We start from the raw sequence: 17,571 nt of genomic DNA on the forward strand, positions 1-17,571 counted from the left end.
TACAGGCACAAAAATATTAAACATCGCAATTTGGCGTCATTTTTCTTATCATCTAAAAACTTATTTTTATATCTTCCCAGCATTGCATGTTTACTTCTCTAAGAGAGGCTCAGTCTGAAGGGCGCCTGGGTGGCTCAGTAGGTTGAGTTACGGACTCTTGATTTCAGCTCAGGTCACGATCCCACGGTTGTGGGATTGAATCTGACACCAAGATTCTCTCCTCCTTTCCTGCTACCTCTCTCCCCTGCTTGCTCTCTCTCTCTCTTTAAAATTAAAAGAGAGAGAGAGAGAGAGAGAGAGAGAGAGAGAGAGAGAGAGAAACTCGGTCTGACCGTGATATACATCTAGGGTCACAGGTTATAGATTTGGCATCAGAAGGTGAGAGCCTTGGGTACACCTTCCAGAATAATTCACACAGGCCGTTCTGTTATGTGGCTGATCATCAAGTCAGGGTTGGTTTTGTTAGAAATGAAAATCCAGTATATTACCACTTCCTCTTAGTCACTGCCACCCCTTTTTAACTGCAGTCTCTTGTCCAGCTTTCTCTTCCCTGAGTCAGGTTGAGGGGATGTTCCCCCCCTTTTCCCCATCCAATCTTGTCACTCTCCCCATTCATTTGCACCCCTTCACCCAACCATTGTTATGATATACACCCATCTAACTCCGCCCCCCAAGAAGAGACACCCTTGCTGCCAACAACTTTGATCACAATTTATCAGCCCATTTCTGTGGTTACACCTTGAAATCCTCCGAAATCTTAATGTCAATATACCGGTCTAATAGCAGCTCCCCACCCCTCCAGGGTCTGCACCTTAATTCTTGTCTAATTCAATTGGTGTGATTAAAAAATCTTCTGGGGTTCTGCCTGGAAGGTGAATTTTAGTGGATTTTTTTTTTTTTTTTTAAGGAGAAGGAGGCGTGTGGCTTGCCAAAATGAAAGATTTGTTATCAATCAGGATGATTGCCATGTCATGGCCCTGTAGGGAGGTACCAGTGGATGAGTCTGGGCGCAGTGGAAAACACCTGCCGGGGTATAGTGAGAGAAGTTAGTTAAATGAAAGGAGGGGTATCCATTTCATATGAGGACTTTAATTTGAAATGGGAATTGAGTGCCACTCTCAGAGCAACGCTTGTTTTTATGCCATGGAAAAGCGTCAGGAATACTTTGACCTCGACAGTAACACGGGAAAGTCTCTAAGGGGGACTAACCATGCACAAAACCGTTCCTGAGCAGTTCCGGTTATGGATTTTTAAATATATAAGTTCTGAGAATTTTAATGATGTTACTATGATTTTAAGGGATGGACTGTATTTCATATTGGGATTTTTCCCCCTAATAAATGATGAACAAAATGCTAAAAATCCTAGCATTCCAGCAAGCAGTAACCAAATATCGTCAGGGTTACTATGTATATGATATATATGAGACGTATATCGCATATATTTCAAAAACATTTGATTACATTTCCAGGTTTATGGCTAACAACTTAAAAAGAGTCCCTTTAAAGACAATGTTGGTTAAACTTCAAGATGGTCTAAGGATCCCACCTCCTGGTGTCCAAGCCTTTGTGTTGTAACCAACCTCTCCTGAGCGTAGGCTGGACCCGATGACTCACTGCTAACGCATAGACAATGGCAAACATGACAAGATGCCATGTTCGAGATTAGGTCATGAAAAGATGGAGGCTTCTATCTTGCTTGTTCTCAATCTTCTCTCGCCCATTTGCTCTGAGGGAAGTTCCCTGCCATAAGGAGGGCTTCCTCACGGAGAGGTCCTGGTGGCGGAAATCTAATGTCTCTGGTCAATAGCCAGTGAGGACGTGAGGCCTGACAACAGCCACAGGATGTGAGTTTAGAAGGTGATCGTCCCCGGTCAAGCCTTGGGATGTCTGCAACTGTGGCTTTGACCGCCGTCCAGGGGAGACTGAGCCAGAGGAACCCATGAGGCCATGGCCAGATTCCCGACCCATGGGAGCCGTGACATAACAATCGCTCATTGTTTTAAGCTGCCAAGTTGTGGGGTCATTTGTTGAGCAGCAACATGTAAGTAATCTACTCCCCTTTCTTTAGCCTACGTCCAAACTGTAATAAATGCATTGGGAAATAGATGGAAAGTTCGGCCAGCAGGAGATCATTCAATTCTATGAAAGGAGAAGTCTGTGTTGACACTAAGAGCCAGATTGTCAAAAGGTGAAATGCAACAGGTGAAATTAATTGTAAGAATGTATTTTATTTAACTTCAAGTAGGAAAAAAACCAGTGCCATTTCAGTGTGCCATCAGTATAAAATATTTTAGTGTTTTTTGCCCTGTGTCTTCAAAATCCAGTGTGTGTTTCATACTTACGGTACAGCTCAGTATGGATGCCGAATGCTTATTGTAAATGTTTGGACCGTAGGAGCATCTCATAAACTTTAGGGTTGAAAAAGCAGATTTGCACACCCAAATTGTGTTCCAAACATACTTAAAAGTTTTCCAGGAACCGAATTGAGGCCAATGCTTAACTTCAAATGAACTGAAAATAACTAAGTTAAAAATGCAGCCCTAGCTGTCTTACAAGCGCTCAACAGTGACAAGTGGCTGGTGGCTTGTTGCATTGAACCGTGCCGCTCTCGCGTAGACTCAGAATTCAATAACTGGCTGCTGGATGGATTAATTCTGCAACATTATTTCACCGGTTACATTAGCCATGAGTTGGGGTGCCTGGCGGGCTCAGTCAGTAGACCATGTGGCTCTTGATCTTGGGATCATGACTTTGAGCCCCCACGTTGGGTGTAGGGATCACTTATAAAAAAAAAAAAATTAGCCAGGAATTAAACCAAAAGGCTGCCTGAAATTTCTTCCAGAGAAAGAAATGCTAGCAATAATTATCAGCTAGTAGCCAACAGAGTGCCTTCAGTATTAGGTGGTCTTACTTATATTCATACCCTGAAGAATGCTCTACGCAGTGCAATTTGAACTCTGAGTCATCAGGGGATCCCTCTGAAATATTTAAACTCTTTGGAAACACTGATTTGTATTTTTGACTCACGTGATAATTTGGGGATTCAAAATTCTCTACTAACAAATATGGGGATGAAAATCAAAATGGCTAACGAGGGGCGCCTGGGTGGCTCAGTCGGTTAAGTGGCTGACTTCAGCTCAGGTCGATCTTGCGGTCTGTGAGTTCGAGCCCCGCGTCGGGCTCTGGGCTGATGGCTCGGAGCCTGGAGCCTGCTTCCGATTCTGTGTCTTCCTCTCTCTCTGCCCCGTTCGTGCTCTGTCTCTCTCTGTCTCAAAAATAAAAAAATAAACGTTAAAAAAAAAAAAATCAAAATGGCTAACGAATCATGAATGGAATAAAGTCATTTTAAGAGTTAAAATGAAAAAAAAAAGAGTTGAAATGGTAACTTTTCAAAAACATATCAACCGGTATTACCATCATATCACAACACTGCTACATTGATTTTGTATATTTCTAAAACAATACAGATTCCTTTCCCGTCATACACCCATGCATTTAATCTTCCATGGTTCCAGCGATATGGTTTACCTTTTTGATTGGGGTGCAGTTGTACACCTTGAAAGACTTATAGTAAACATGCTATCTGGATATTTAACAGAGAGATACAATAAGGAAGTACAGAATGTTTACCTTATCAGGTAAATTGCTTTCCTGTAGTTAAAGCTATTTCTGTCCTTTTGGTAGTAGGCGAAGGGGACTGCGTAAGTATTGATAGGATCTTAACAAGCTTAGGCTGTTTCCAAATCAAAGCACAGGGATAAAGGTTTAAGAAATAGTAGGTCTTGGCTTTCTCCTGATTTTCTTCTCTCTTCCTTTCTTCCTACAGATTAGAACCCAACCATCTAGAGCTGAGCTGACCCTGAAAGTTGAGGCCATACATCTGTACATCATTACTAGCTCCAAACCTACCCCTCATCAATCATAGAAACTCACCATCTACTCCCTAGTCACTTACCTGATAATATGCAGTTTTTGTCTTAGACTGTCTCATTTTGGTTAGCTAGACAGATAAATTTTGTCAGCTTTCAGCAGGTAATTTATTTACTTTCTGAGAACAATGTTTGTGGATTTATTGGTGAGGGTTCATATTAAATAAGCAGAGAAAATATTTTTCTTTTAAAACTCCAAATCTGAATTCCCAGGGTTATTTTTAAGAAGAACTATGTGGAAAAACCACAGACACTGACAACTCTGAGTCAGAAAGTGATTCAGAAGAATTGGGCTCTAAAAGTGAAGAAATTTTAGGAAAAATTAGCCAATAAATTTTACTTAACGTTTTCCATTTTATGGATGCCGAGTGTACGTAAATTTTCCAAAAGTCCTGTGTCTAGGGGCATCTGGGTGGCTCAGTCGGTTAAGCATCTGACTTTGGCTCAGGTCATGATCTCGCAGTTCACAAGTTCGAACCCTGCATCGGGCTCCGTGCTGACAGCTCAGAGCCTGGAGCCTGTTTCAGATTCTATGCCTCCCTCTCTCTGCCTCTCCCTGTTCATGCTCTGTTTCTGTCTCTCTCTCTCAAAAATAAACAAACATTTAAAACAAATAAGCATTAATAAAAACCTTATGTCTAAATAAGTCTAAAATAGCTCTTTCCATAAATTTCAAGTAAAAATTCTAATTGGTAAGAAGGCATTTTTTTCTTGGTATTATGTAAGATAACAGTATATCTTACTTTATATTTGATGGAATATAATAATACAATCCACATAGTAATTTTTGAATATAGAAATGTTCTAAAATATACGAAGTTGTTATATATTCCTACAGGTAGTTTTTTTGTAAGTTGATTTATTTATTTTGAGAGGGAGACAGAGAATGCACACAAATGTGCGTGTGTGAGCGGAGGAGGAGCAGAGAGCGAGGGAGCTATAGAATCGAAGGACCTGAGCCAATATCCAGAGTTGGACGCTTAACCAAATGGGCCACCCAGGTGCCCCCCAACCCCGACCCCTGCAGGGAGTTTTAAAATAATAAAATGTTCAATTATTGCAAAACAATAGCTGAAAAAATTTTCTCTGTAAAACCAAGGGTTACTAAACAGACCTGAATATAGTGTGAAATATAGGTGTAAAAATTGTAAATATCCTAAAATATGTTTATTAGTTTACTTAGCATTTTTAAAGTTTTAAAACATGTTTATTTTTGAGAGAGAGACAGAGCACGAGTAGGGGAAGGGCAAAGAGAGAGGGAGACACAGAATCCGAAGCAGGCTCCAGGCTCTGAGCTGTCAGCAGAGAGCCCGGTGTAAGGCTCGAACCCATGAACCGTGAGATCATGACCTGAGCTGAAGTCGGATGCTGAACCGACTGAATCATCCAGGCGCCCCCTACTTAGCATTTTTAATTCCGTGCTCTCTCTTCTCTACTGCTCCTCTTTGCTATCTTTTAGTGAAAAAACAAACAAACAAACAAACAAAAAAAAACCCACTGACATGGCAGTTATTAGAAGATCTGGTGTCCCATTCTAGCTGTGCCATTCACAAACTGTATAATCTTGGCAGACCACAACGTCTCTGTTTCTTCATCCATAAGGCTTCTTTCAGCTCTAAAAGTGTTTTTAACTCTAAAAAGTCTACAAGTCAACCAAGAGTCAATATTATTAGTCTGAGAGAAGGCAAATATTTGCCAATGAGATGCCTCGCAAACAACATTGACGTGAAAACCGTACCAAAAAATAATAGAAACAGAGATTATTTTCTTCTAATCCTGTACCGTAATTTTAGTAGTCTTGCTCTAGCTTTTTTTTTAATTTTGTTAATGTTTATTTATTTTTGAGACAGAGGGTGACAGAGCACAAGTGGGGGAGGGGCAGAGAGAGAGGGAGACACAGAATCCGAAACAGGCTCCAGGCTCTGAGCCATCAGCACAGACCCCGATGCAGGGCTCAAACCCATGAACTGCAAGATCATGACCTGAGCCGAAGTCAGGCACTTAACTGACTGAGCCACCCAGGCGCCCCAGGCTTGCTCCAACTTTAATTGGGCATCATATTATTTACTCATTCATCAACAAGTGTTTGTTGAAAGTTTTTGTGCACCAAGTGCTGAGGTAAATGCAAACAGTCCTTGCCTTCATGGAGCTCATAGCCAGTAGGATGGATAAACATTAAACAAATAACTTATAGTTCCAAGTTATGATATATCCTCAAAGGGGAAAACTGTCAAGTGCTAGTGAGTGAGTGAATAATGGAGACCTAATTTAAACTGGGTGCTAAGGAACCTCATACCTGTCAGAATGGTTAAAAAGAACAACTCAAGCAACAACAGATGTTGGCAAGGATGTGGAGATGTTGCACTGCTGGTGGGAATGCAAACTGGTGCAGCCACTCTGGAAAACAGTATGGAGGGTCCTCAAAAAGTTAAAAATAGAACTACCCTACGACCCAGCAATTGCACTACTAGGTATTTTTCCAAGGGATGTAGGTGTTCTGTTTCCAAGGGACACATGCACCCCAATGTTTATAGCAGCACTATCAGCGATAGCCAAGGTATGGAAAGAGCCCAAATGTCCATCGATGGATGAATGGATAAAGAAGATGTGGTATATATACAATGGAATATTCCTCGGCAATCAAAAAGAATGACATCTTGCCATTTGCAGCAATGTGGGTGGAACTAGAATGTATTATGCTAGGCGAAAGTCGGGGACGGACAAATATATGATTTCACTCATGGGCTTTAAAAAGCAAAACAGATGAACATAGGGGAAGGGAAGCAAAAATAAGATAAAAACAGCAAGGGAGACAAACCATAAGAGATTCTTAAATACAGAGAACAAACTGAGGATTCCTGGAGGAGTGTTGGGTGGGGGGATGGGCGAAATGGATGAGGGGCATTAAGGAGGGCAACTGTTGGGATGAGCACTGGGTGTTAGATGTAAGTGATGAATCACTAAATTCTATTCCCCAAATCATTATTACACCATATGTTAACTAACCTGAATTGAAATGTTAAAAAATAAAAAATAAATAAATAAAAATTAAAAAAAAAAAAACCAAAAAACTGGGTGGTAAGGAAAAGGCTCCCTGAGGATATTTAAAATGAGACCTATAGGAGGATTTGCATAAAGTATGTGAGTTTAGAAAAGAGTCTGGTGGGTCAGGAAACTCAAATAAAGCCAGTGGGGGCTGCTCTGAGAAGAAATGAGGTCGAGAAGTATATCATAGCATTCAGGGCTTCGAAGGTCATGCCAAGGAGTTTTGGTTTATATTGATTCAGTGGGAAATGAATGAAGATTTTTTTTTTCAACGTTTATTTATTTTGGGGACAGAGAGAGACAGAGCATGAACGGGGGAGGGGCAGAGAGAGAGGGAGACACAGAATCGGAAACAGGCTCCAGGCTCTGAGCCCTCAGCCCAGAGCCCGACGCGGGGCTCGAACTCACGGACCGCGAGATCGTGACCTGGCTGAAGTCGGACGCTTAACCGACTGCGCCACCCAGGCGCCCCATGAATGAAGATTTTAATGGGTGGTGGGGTGGACTGTGATTTGATCGGCTATTATATATATATATTTCCTCAGCTTTATTGAGATATAATTGACATATAACATTATGTAAGCTTAAGGCATACAATGTGATTATTTTTTAGATTTTTAAAATTTATTTTTAACATTTATTCATTTTTGAGAGACAGAGAGAGACAGAGTGTGAGTCGGGGGAGGGGCTGAGAGACAGGGGAAACACAGAATCTGAAGCAGGATCCAGGCTCTGAGCTGTCAGCACAGATCCCAATGTAGGGCTTGAACTCATGAACCGTGAGGTCATGACCTGAGCTGAAGTCAGACCCTCAACTGACTGAGCCACCCAGGGGCCCCATAGATTTTTAACATTTAAATCCAGGTTAGTTAACATGTAGTGTAATAATGATTTCAGGAATAGAATTCAGTGATTCATCACTTACATCTAACACCCAGTGCTCATCCCAACAGTTGCCCTCCTTAATGCCCCTCATCCATTTCGCCCATCCCCCCACCCAACACTCCTCCAGGAATCCTCAGTTTGTTCTCTGTATTTAAGAGTCTCTTATGGTTTGTCTCCCTTGCTGTTTTTATCTTATTTTTGCTTCCCTTCCCCTATGTTCATCTGTTTTGCTTTTTAAAGCCCATGAGTGAAATCATATGATATTTGTCTGTCTCGGACTGACTTATATTACTTAGCATAATATACTCTAGTTCCATCCACATTGTTGCAAAAGGCAAGATGTCATTCTTTTTGATTGCCGAGGAATACTCCATTGTATATGTATACCACATCTTCTTTATCCATTCATCCATCGATGGACATTTGGGTTCTTTCCATCCTTTGGCTATTGTCGATAGTGCTGTTATAAACATGGGGGTGCATGTGTCCCTTTGAAACAGCACACCTGTATCTCTTGGATAAATACCTAGTAGAGCAATTGCTGGGTCATAGGTTAGTTCTATTTTTAGTTTTTTGAAGAACCTCCATACTGTTTTCCAGACTGGCTGCATCAGTTTGCATTCCCAGCAGCAGTGCAAAAGGGTTCCTCCTTCTCCGCATCCTCACCAACATCTGTTGTTGCCTGAGTTATTCATTTTAGCCATTCTGACAAGTTTGAGGTGGTATCTCATTGGGGTTTTGGTTTATATTTCCCTGATGATGAGTGATGTTGAGCATCTTTTCATGTGTCTGTTAGCCATTTGGATGTCTGCTTTGGAAAAGTGTCTATTCATGTCTTTTGCTCATTTCTCCACTGGATTATTTGTTTTTTTGGGTGTTGAGCTTGATAAGTTCTTTATAGATTTTAGACACTAACCCTTTATCTGATATGTCATTTGAGAATATCTTCTTCCATTCCATTGGCTGCCTTTTAGCTTTGCTGATTGTTTCCTTCATCATGCAGAAACTTTTTATCATGATGAGGTCCCAATAGTTTATTTTTGCTTTTGTTTCTATTGCCTCTGGAGACATGTCAAGTAAGAAGTTGCTGCGGCCGAGGTCAAAGGGGTTGTTGCCTGTTTTCTCCTCTAAGATTTTGATGGCTTCCTATTTTACGTTTAGGTCTTTCATCCATTTTGAGTTTATTTTTGGGTATGGTGTAAGAAAGTGGTCCAGGTTCATTCTTCTGCAGGTCACTGTCCAGTTTTCCCAGCACCACTTGCTGAAGAGGCTGTCTTTATTCCATTGGATATTCTTTCCTGCTTTGTCAAAGATTAGTTGGCCATATGTTGGTGGGTCCATTTCTGGGTTCTCTATTCTGTTCCATTGATCTACGTATCTGTTTTTGTGCCAGTACCATACTGCCTTGATGATTACAGCTTTGTAATGCAGTTTGAAGTTTGGAATTGTGATGCCTCCAACTTTGGTTTTCTTTTTCAACATTACTTTGGCTATTCGAGGTCTTTTTTGGTTCCATACAAATTTTAGAATTGTTTGTTCCAGCTCTATGAAGAATGCTGGTGTTATTTTGATAGGGATTGCGTTGAATATGTAGATTGCTTTGGGTGGTATCCACATTTTAACAATATTTGTTCTTCCAGTCCATGAGCATGGAATGTTTTTCCATTTTTTGTCTTCTCAATTTCTTTCATAAACTTTCTATAGTTTTCAGTGTGTAGATTTTTCACGTCTTTGGTTAGGTTTATTCCCAGGTATTTTATTTTGTGTGTGTGTGCAATTATAAATGGGATTGATTCCTTGATTTCTCTTTCTGCTGCTTCACTATTGGTGTATAGGAATGCAGTCGATTTCTGTGCATTGATTTTATATCCTGCGACTTTGCTGAATTCTGCCTCTATTGAGAGGATCGTATGGTTCTTATCCTTTCTTTTATTAATGTGATGTATCACATTGATTGATTTGTGGATATTGAACTGCCCCTGCATTTCAGGAATAAATCCCACTTGATTGTAGTGAATAATTCTTTTAATGTATTATTGGATCTGGTTTGCTAGTATATTTTTTAAAAAAATGTTTATTTATTTTTGAAAGAGAGGGGGGAAGGGGAAGAGAGAGAGAGGGGGACAGAAGATCTGAAGTGGGCTCTATGCCAACAGCAGACAACCTGTTGTGGGGCTTGAACTCATAAACCAGGCTTGAACTCGTGAACCGCAAGATCATGACCTGAGCTGAAGTCAGATGCTCAACCGACTGAGCCACCCAGGCACCCTGGCGTACAACATGATGATTTAATACAAGGATATATGGTGAAGTGATTACCATAATAAGATTAACACATTCATCATCTCACATAATGACAGTTTTTGCATGTGTGGTGGGAACATTGAAGATCTACTTTCTCAGCAGTTTTTAACTATGTGATATAGTTTTAACTGTAGTTACCACATTGAATATTAGATTCCCAGAACGTACTCAATTTATACCTGGAAGTTTATACCCTTTGACAATATATATATTTAAAATGTTGATTGGCTGTTCTTTGGAAAATGGATTGCACAAGATAAAGTAGGAGGCTAACATAATCATGCAGGAGAAAAATGATGATCATATGAACAAGGGCCATGGGAGTGGAGGGGAAGAGAAGATGGTGAGTCTATTTTGAAGGTAGGGTAAAGGGAGTTTGGGAGGTAGGGTGCTCAGGATGACCTTCGGGTTTTTGGCTTAAGAAACTGGGTCTTTTTTTTTTTAATTCATTTTTTATTTTTTTAATGTTTATTTTTGAGAGAAAGAGGGAGAGAGAGAGAGACAAGAATGTGAGCAGGGGAGGGGCAGAGAGAGACACAGACACACAGAATCTGAAGCAGACTCCAGGCTCTGAGCTGTCACCACAGAGCCCGACATGGGGCTTGAAACCATGAATGGCGAGATCATGACCTGAGCTAAAGTCGGACGCTTAAGCGACTAAGCCACCCAGGCGCCCCAAGTAACTGGGCCTTTAAAGATTCCCTTTCCCAAGATGGGAAAGACTGGCAGAGAAGTTTGGTAAAAACCTTGAGACTGCAGTTTTAGACATGGTACAGTTGAAATGTTTGTGAAAATTCAAGTGATAATGTCAGGTAAGCATCCACAAACAAGTCCGGAAGTCAGATGAGAAGTCTGGGTTGGAGACATAAATTTGAGAGTCGCCAGTCCACAAATGGTATTTAAGTGATGAGTTGGCTGGGTGGGATCACCGAGGAATATTGTACAGGAGGAGGAGCAGAGAGGGCCCAGAACACATGATGCCCAAGTGTATTTGTGTACTCGAAAAGAAACTAGGCTTCTAAATTTGGGGCTGTAGCCGTGAGCAGGCTTCTCTTTCCGTTGGTTCATTATTTCACTTACTCATTTATTTTGCTATGTATACCTGTATCCACCTTCTAAATAAACCCTACACCCTAGGTCCTGGGGTATTATTTTTCCCTTGCCGTCAGAGCCAAAGGGAGGATCCAGGTTTGGCAGGGAGAGGGGGGATTTGAATCATATATAATTTGGGGAACCTTTTTTTTTTTAATGCTTATTTGTTTTGAGAGAGAGAGACAGAGCCTGAGACGGGGGAGGAGCAGAGAGAGAGGGAGATGCAGAATCCGAAGCAGGCTCCAGGCTCTGAGCTGTCAGCACAGAGCCCGATGCGGGGCTCGAACCCGTGAACCCGGAGATCATGACTTGAGCCGAAGTCAGATACTTAACTGACTGAGCCACCCAGGCGTCCCTAGAGAACCTTCTTTTTTTAAAAAAAGAATGCAGCAGGGGCGCCTGGGTGGCTCAGTCTGTTAAGTATCTGACTTTGGTTCAGATCATGATCTCATGGTTTGTGAATTTGAGCCCCACATCGGGCCCTGTGCCGACAGCTCAGAGCCCGGAGCCTGCTTCGGATTCTGTGTCTCCCTCTCTCTCTGCCCCTTCCCCTACTCACACTCTGTCTCTCTCTCTCTCTCTCTCTGTTTCTCTCTCAAAAATAAACATTTTTAAAAATTAAAAAAAAATAAAAAAGAATGTGCAACATTATAAACATACAATTAGACACAAAAGTAAATATTTATTTAGAATTGGAAAAGATAGAACTATTACAAATTTTTACGTGTTTTTAAAATTCCAGGATAATTAACGTGTGATGTGATATTAGTTGCAGGGGTACAATATGGCGATTCAACAATTCTATACACTGCTCCGTGCTCATCACGGTAATTGTACTCTTAATCTCTTTTACCTACTTTACCCATCCCTCCCCACCTCCCTCCTGGTAACCACTTTATTCTCTATATTTAAGTCTGGTTTTGTTTTTGTCTTTTTTTTCTTTGTTTCTTAAGTTTCACATACATTCGAAATAATACGGTGTTTGTCTTTCTCTAACTTATTTCCCTCAGCATTATACTTTCTAGATCCATCTATGCTGTCACAAACGGCAAGATTTTATTCCTTTTTTTTTTTTTAATTTTTTTTTCAACGGTTTTTATTTTATTTTTGGGACAGAGAGAGACAGAGCATGAACGGGGGAGGGGCAGAGAGAGAGGGAGACACAGAATCGGAAACAGGCTCCAGGCTCCGAGCCATCAGCCCAGGGCCAGACGTGGGGCTCGAACTCACAGACCGCGAGATCGTGACCTGGCTGAAGTCGGACGCTTAACCGACTGCGCCACCCAGGTTCCCCTAGATTTTATTCCTTTTTATGGCTGCGTAATGTATATACATGCCCCCTATTCCTTATCCCTTCATCTATGCATATGGACCCTGGGCTGCTTCCATATCTTGGCTATTGTCGATAATAAGTGCAATGACTACAGGACGTATATATCTTTTCAAATTAGTGTTTTCATTTTCTTTGGGTAAATGCCCAGTAGTGATATTACTGGGTCGTATGGTCATTCTGGTTTTGGTTTTCCTGAAGGACCTCCATACCGTTTTCCGCAGTGGCTGCACCAGTTTGCATTCCCACCGACATTGGTTCCTTTTTCTCTACATCCTCTCCAACACTTGCTCCTTGTGTTTTTAATTTGAGCCATTCTGGCAGATGTGAGGTGGTATCTTTTGTGGTTTTGATTTGGATTTCCCTGATGATGAGTGATGTCGAGCATCTTTTCATGTGTCCCGTGGCCATCTGTATGTCTTCTTTGGAGAAATGTCCGCTCGTGTCTTCTGCCCATTTCTTTCTTTTTTAAATGTACTTTAACATTTAAAAAAATATTTATTTTGGGGAGAGGGCGGGGGAAGGGCAGAGAGAGAGGAAGACAGAGGATCCAAAGCAGGACCTGAACCCACACATCTCGAGATCATGACCTGAGCTGAAGTTGGATGCTTAAATGACTGAGCCACTCAGGTGCCCCATTATTTTTCTTTTAATGTTTATTTATTATTTATTGTGAGAGAGAGAGCACGAGCAGGGGAGGGCAGAGAGAGAGGGAGAGAATCCCAAGCAGGCTTCACGCTCCGCTCGGAGCCTGGCGTGGGGTTCAGTTTCTCGACCGTGAGATCATGACCTGAGCTGAAATCAAGAGTCAGATGCTTAACTCACTGAGCCACCCAAGCGTCCTGGGAATTACAGATTTTTAGAAGCTGACAAATACCAGAGATGTCACTAAATTGAGATAAATAATTTTATTTCTACATTTAAGCTATTTTAATTAGTTAAATAATTATTACCTGGCTGACATACCTGTAAATCACTTTTTCCTACCTTTTCTGGCTGCCTAATGTTTTGTTGCCTCTTTTATATCATTGTTTTTAGAAATCATATTCTCTAGAGAGAACAGAAAGGTAATTGAGTCTTTATAATGGTGGCCAATCAAAATTCTTTTGTTATTAATAGTTGAAAATTTCTGCAACACCATTCATGATTGGTTCCGCAACGACAATTTTCAGAACGGCTGTCAAACCTGGGAAACTCCTAATCAAACTTCTTTCACATGTAAGTGGCAAGATTTCAGGGCCATTTCACTGCCTTGGTGCCAGCTCGGCATGCCGTCTTGTCCAGAACCGCCAGAATTTGCCAGGACAAGAGGTGTTAGATATGCCAAGACTCAATCCAATCATGGAAGCATAAAATACAACTTCACACAAAGGCACATTTGCAGTTTGTAATGCTGCTACAGGCTTTGCCCCACAAACACAGGGGTTCTGACAAATTCTAGGTTGTGACATTCCCATCTTTTTTGTTTTTTGAAAGGGATGGTTCGTTTATACTTGTACGCATTGCATGACCGAACACGTTCTTGACAGGCGAGGACTTCCATTTGAAGTAAGGTGTTGATGAGGGCCAGAGCCTCCAGCTTACAATTTCATATGTTCCCAGTTGGAAGAATTGACTGGAAGAATTTTCTACAGAGAGGGCTACGGGCTTGGCTTTAGTCCTAGATCTTTGTGTTATGGTTCACGGTGGGTAGGCATTGAGAGGGAGGAGTGCTCTGGGAAGCCATTCCTATAATCTGGATGACTCTCCATGACTTACCTATACATAGGAGTGACCATGAATCCCATGACTATTCCATTAAACCCAAGCTAAGTAACTGTATCCCAAACATAACACAACACAAGGGGAAGTCTGAGCGGAAGGAAATGAGTTTTAACTAGCTACGGTTAAAATATATTACTTTCGAAAATCTTACAAACAGATATGCCCACGAGAACACGTTGCTAGGGCCCCTCCCAAGGCCTTTACAGGGCCACATGCACCTCCAGCTTCATCAGAGTAGATTGACCTCTAGTTATTAAACCTTCAAATACAGAGCTATCAACAACTGCTCGCACCTGGATACTTATCCCTTTCCTTGCAGGCTGAACACTTCTCACACCCTCCTGTAAGTTAGCACTGGGGGGTTAATCTCAAGGTGATGGTTTGAGTTGCTGCTCCGGGGGGAGCCATTGGCTAGTATTCCTTCCTTTCTCTCTCACCCCCCCTCCCCCAAAGCCCCGCCCCACTCTTTTTTTTCTTTCTCCTTCCCTCCCTTCCTTTCTCCCGTCTTCTCTTTCCTCTTCCTCTCGCCTTCTTCTTTATATATGTGGACTGAGAACCATTTTTCTCTTTCTAAAAAAATTTTTAATGTTTATTTTTGAGAGAGAGCAGGAGAGGGGCAGAGAGAGACCGAGACACAGAATCCGAAGCAGGCTCCGGGCTCTGAGCACTCAGCATGGAGCCTGACGCGGGACTTGAACTCACCAACCAGGAGATCGTGACCCGAGCTGAAGTTGGACACGTGACCAACTCAGCCACCCAGGCGCCCCATTTTTGCTCTTGAGTATAGGCTTTTCTCCTACAAACCTTGATTTTTATTTTATTTTATTACTTTTTTAATTTTATTATTTTTTTAAATTTTATTATTTATTTGTTTTTTACAAACCTTCGTTTTTAACAGTTGCCTTTCATTAGTGGTACCGAATTATAGAATCACAGTAAGTATTTGCTTTTCGCCTTAGTATAATTACTAAGTGTATATAATCCTATTACAGTTATGTGGTGAGACAACAGTTCTAGCTGCATGCCTTAGCTTTTAAGAAAATATCTGAGCCTACAAATGTAGCCAAATGTCTTGTATGTGACTATCAAAATTGACAGCTTCTAAGAAACTCACCTTACACATCTGATTAATTCAAATCCAAGGGGAAATAACCTACAAGTAACTATTCCTCTAATAGCAGTTACCACGACTATGTCTCTACTTTGGTGATCCTTTTCCTTTGAAAACTCTGATCTAATTCTAATTTGGCTTTTTAGCATGTAAATAACTTAAGTGAGGGATTGCACATTTATGTAATAGGCTCCACTTTCCTTAAATACACTGTGAATATGTGGCCTAAACAAAAATTACCTAATTATATACCTGTCCAGGGGATAGTTGGGAGAGTACAGAGAAGGGAAAGTAGAACTAGGTGGGAGGGGTACATTCGGGGAAAAGGACTAACAACATTCATTCTACCGGAAGTATTGAAAAAATAGCTCTTAACTTTAGACGGTCTAGACCTAGGTTGAAATATGGCTGTCTTCACTTAGCGGTATGATCTTAGCTGATTTACTTAATCTTTCTTAGCTTCATTTTCTTTTGAAAACGGGGGCAATAACATTTGAGAAAATTCCTGGTGAACTTGATGGGCTAGCAGTACAAAATCATCATAAATACTTCCAAATTTTATTATCATCATGTACACACACACACACACACACACACACACACCTCTTTTTTAATCTTAGTGTTAATTTTTTTATCAAAGTTATCCATTCATACTATTTAAAGCTTTTTATTAAAAAAAAAAAAAAACAGTTCAAAATCCGGAAGGTATGCCCACCGTGCTGTCATGCTATCTTCCCCTCACTATTCAATGTTAGAATTTCTTTCTCTCTTTATTTCAATTGAGTTTCATTTTCTGGATCTCATTTCGCTCTTTTGCTTACTGGGTTCCAGCAATTGTTTAAGGTTTGGACACAATTATTATATATACATTCTCCTAAACTTTGTTTATTTTTTATATCCCATTTGGACTTTATTTTTATACACTGGATCCTTCCACTGTTTTCATATCCTGTTTTGTTTTCTAAAATAGAAATATATCACAGCAACATTTATTTTTAAAAATTCCTTTTCTCACAGAACTAAAACAATACCTTTGCCACAGATTATGTTTCATGAAACTTGGATCTCTGTTTCTTCTACTATTTAGTCATGTGTTCCTATCCCAGTACTGTACTCTTGTAATTATAGGAGCTTTATAACAAAGTTTTACTATCTGACGAAGCAGGTCTTCCCTCGTTTCCATATTTATTTATTCTTAGGGCTATTAAATTATTTGCTTCAGGTACCACACAAAAATAAATATTACAAACAACCGAGCTAAAAAAAAACCCAACACCCCATTCTCTTGTAGGGATTTCGATTTATGTATATAATTTTGTAGGATGTAGAGTTTCCTCACTACTATATGTAGAGATATCTTTTCTTTTTTAAAAATTATTCTTTTTGGGGCACCTGGGTGGCTCAGGCGGTTGGGCGACCGACTTCGGCTCAGGTCATGATCTTGCGGTCCGTGAGTTCGAGCCCCACGTCAGGCTCTGTGCTGACAGCTCAGAGCCTGGAGCCTGTTTCAGATTCTGTGTCTCCCTCTCTCTCTGACCCTCCCCCGTTCATGCTCTGTCTCTCTCTGTCTCAAAAATAAATAAACGTAAAAAAAAATTATTATTTTTTTAAGTAATCTCTACACCCAACCTGGGGCTCCAAATTGCGACCCTGAGATTAAGAGTAACGTGGTCTACCAACTGAGCCAGCCAGGCGCCCCTACAGATATCTTCTCTAGTTCCATTTCTAATTGGTTCTTAAGGCATAAAAGTTATTTATTTATATATAATTATCTAATATTCAGCCACCTTAGACTTTTTCCTTAATGTATATTGGTATTTGACACACAGCAGTGCTGTCCAACAGAAATATAATGCAAGCCAACACACAAAATTTAAAATTTTCTACTAGCCATGTTTTACAAAAGTAAAAAGAAAACAGGTGAAAACTATTTTAATATTATATTTTATTTCGCCCAATACATTTAAAACATTATCATTCCAACATGGAATATACAAAATTATTAATGAGATAGCGGATACTTTTGTTTGCTTAAACCAAGTCTTTAAAATCCCTTATCTGTCTTATCCTTGCAGCACAGCTGAGCCACCCAGGTGCCCTGATTTATTA

General features: G+C 40.6%; 1 protein-coding gene across 5 annotated transcripts in view; it reads left to right on the top strand.

Moving 5' to 3' along the window:
- The window catches only part of LOC109496442 (translation initiation factor IF-2-like), a 44,634-nt gene that overhangs the window by 14,962 nt on the left and 12,101 nt on the right, over nucleotides 1-17,571 (top strand). For 2 of the 5 annotated variants that reach the window (XR_006590862.1, XR_006590835.1), the window contains one exon: nucleotides 3,829-4,284. The exons of the other annotated variants lie outside the window; for them this stretch is intronic. The gene's annotated coding sequence lies outside the window, so the exon portion shown is untranslated. Of the gene's footprint in view, nucleotides 1-3,828; nucleotides 4,285-17,571 lie in introns of those variants that run through there. 5 annotated transcript variants of the gene reach the window in all.

This window comes from Felis catus, chromosome A1, assembly GCF_018350175.1.
Source record: "Felis catus isolate Fca126 chromosome A1, F.catus_Fca126_mat1.0, whole genome shotgun sequence".
Classification (NCBI taxonomy): domain Eukaryota; kingdom Metazoa; phylum Chordata; class Mammalia; order Carnivora; family Felidae; genus Felis; species Felis catus.